This window comes from Rutidosis leptorrhynchoides, chromosome 4 (assembly GCF_046630445.1).
Source record: "Rutidosis leptorrhynchoides isolate AG116_Rl617_1_P2 chromosome 4, CSIRO_AGI_Rlap_v1, whole genome shotgun sequence".
In the NCBI taxonomy this organism is placed as follows: Eukaryota; Viridiplantae; Streptophyta; class Magnoliopsida; order Asterales; family Asteraceae; genus Rutidosis; species Rutidosis leptorrhynchoides.
Genome location: NC_092336.1, coordinates 54,894,799 through 54,897,965, shown reverse-complemented (window position 1 = coordinate 54,897,965; position 3,167 = coordinate 54,894,799).

Sequence of the window (3,167 nt, the reverse complement as noted above, 5' to 3'; positions counted from 1 at the left end):
GATTATTGTATTGCTCTCTTGTTGATGATAGTGGAACATTAAGTGGCTTACGAGTCCCGTGGTTTTTACTCTCGATTTTGAGAGGTTTTCCACGTAAAAAGTCTCGTGTGTATTGTGTGTGCTCAATTATTTTGTATTTGCTGATTTGGGACAGAATTGGGGCTGATTTGTGGTGATTGTGGTATACCTTATTTGTTAGTTTTCTCACAAGTTCATATGGGTCGGGAAATGCTTGTCAAACGGATGTTTGTTTCCGTTTTGTCGATTGCACGTTGTGACCATTTTCCCATCAATAATTATAACAACGTTTTTAGTAATAAAAAAAAAATAAATGCATATTTGTACATTATGTTTTCATACACGTTAAATTTATATATAAAAGAAAATATGATTAATAGATAGACACATGTCATATCGATACGTAGATAGATTATTAATGTAATTTAATTTACATATTTTTTTTAGCTAAAACGATAAAACTTTCATAGAATGGAATCCTTCATAAAAAATGGAATAACTCTTAAAAAGAACATGCAACAAAACCAACCCAAAAGACATATCTCGCAACTAAACAAGCAACAACCAATAAACCTAAACGAGAACATACTACTAGCTATGAGGAACAACTACCAACAACCAAACTACCAAAACTGAAGTAACCTAAATAGACGGCTAAAGAAACTAATACAAATCAAAAAGGCCAACATAACCGCAAACATGACCAAAAAAGCATGAACAACACAAAATCAACGTAAAACAAACATTGAACAGATCCACGAGCTAGACATGTGTCTTATCCATTGCCTTGGACGATTTTCTACCCTTCTTTTCTGGATTTTCTAACTTAAACGACATATGTAGATTATATAATACAACATTGCCTAAAAAAAGAACTTTAATGAAAAATAAATAAATTATGGGTATTAACTACGTACTCTTGAATCTTGATACAATTTGTTTACCTATTAAAAAATTTTATGTTACACACAAAGACAATTTGGCTAATCTTTGCACTAATCGCCCATTTCCATATATTCTTAATTAGCATTGTTTCTCTCAAGTTGATTTAAGCATATTTGTTGTTTCCCACATTTTAACCTAGCTCATATCACACGCATAACCATTTGATGGCTAACGATAGCAGAACTTTTATCGAAATATATATTCTTCTCCTTCTTATCGCATCGGGGGCTCTCATAATCGCGTTATACCATTGTATCTCGATGTTATGGTGGGATTTGCAACGATATAGGAGAAGACGAGGGCCTAGAGAGATACAATCACAAGGTAACGATGTAAGCATTGATAACTCGGTGGTTGGACTCATTCCAGCCCATAGACATAAAAAGGTCACGGGCTTGGAAGACTATGAGCCCATGTGCGCGGTGTGTCTAAGTGAATTTGAGGAAGGTGAAGAGCTACGCACTTTGCCTGATTGTATGCACTCTTTTCATGTCGCGTGCATTGACATGTGGTTGTACTCGCATCGTAATTGTCCCATTTGTCGAATGGATACAACACCTATAGGTACACCTTTGGTTGAAGTTATTTATATAGTTGAGCCACAATCACAACATGATGATGTAACAAGACCACGAATTCACGATGTGCCACAAGAGTTAGTGCCAAGTATGGCATAACCAATTAAGTTATTAATTTTAGAATACTCGATGTAATTAGTTTTCGTTTTTTGACTTTTTTGGTAGTTTTGAGTTTGTTTTGTTCATTATCGGTCGTTCCCAAATCCTTTTAACCAACAACTGTGTATTTTGGGTTTGATCGAAAGTTACATCTTGTAAGTGGTTTGATCGATTTTGAGTTGGATGTGTTTAATTAACGATGTTTAGTGTGCGACATGAAATGTTAATTAATAAATGCGTTGACCTTTTCTTCTTATATTCGTGTTGTTAGACTCCTGAGTCCAAGATCCTTTGTGGGTATGGTTCGAGCCACGGGTACTTCGTTATTTCGGTAGTAAGACTAATGCTTGAAAACGGGTTTACATGATGGATAATAAGCTAACGGCGGAGCTTAATAAGAGCAAGGAGTCTTGCCCCTCCTAAAAATTGAGTACTTAAATAATAAAATTAATAGTTATATGAGTTAGGTTTAAACTTTCCAATTTACTAAATCAATATCTATTCAAAAGATACGATTAAAATGGTGAACGATTGCAAAAAGTTGCATTATCAACACTTCACAAAAATTCTTAGTATCCAAATTTCACTAACAACATATCTTGCAATGTTCGAAAAAATGGTCAACAATAATCATGGAATAATTCAGTTAAGTCGTATACATCAGAATAATCATACTCCTACCACTGGAGTAGTCTTAAACAATAAAAAAATCTAATTTATTTACTCATATATTGATTTGAATTTTACACTGATAATATATGCCTCCAAAAAATTATTAAAAACTATGCTTGTGATAAAATAAATTTAAAAAAGCGAGTAATATTATTTTGGAGGCTTTTACTCAGTTATAATATATAATTTATTTAAATTATGATAGCATTATTTTAAATCTTTATTATTAATGAAATAAAATTATAATTTTTATTAAATAGTTAAATAAGAAGTTGCATTATATCTTAAGATAATAATGTTTATTTAATTTATGTTAATGTTAATAATACGAATTTTTCTAATGACAGCTCTAAGAGTTGTCATTAAGAATTAAAATGTTGCACAAAATGATGGTACATGAATGGTTATTTTTTCATAAAGTGATTGAATTTTATATGTACTAGTAATTCTATCATGTCTTAATCTTTTAATGACAATGTAACACCCTAATTTTAAGGTAATATTATATTAATATTTTGTATGAATAATCAAAGGTAAAAAGGACTAATCATGCAATGTTAGAATAAGTAAATGTTAGGACCATCTTAGATAAGTTTTGGTGGGGAGGGACCATTGTTGACAACATGTAATTGTTGTTATATTATAATAAAGATATATAAGAGTGCTAGTTGATTCTAGATTTCATTAGAAGAGTGGAGAAAAGAAAAGAAGGAACGGTTTTGGAAGCAAAGGAGAATTAGGGTTTTCAAATTAAGTGATCCAAACTCAAGTGGGTTATGAATTGAAGCAATCAAGAGCTTTAATAGGCTGAGGGAAGTAATGTAGCGACCCGACCAAATCATGTTTGACGGCGCC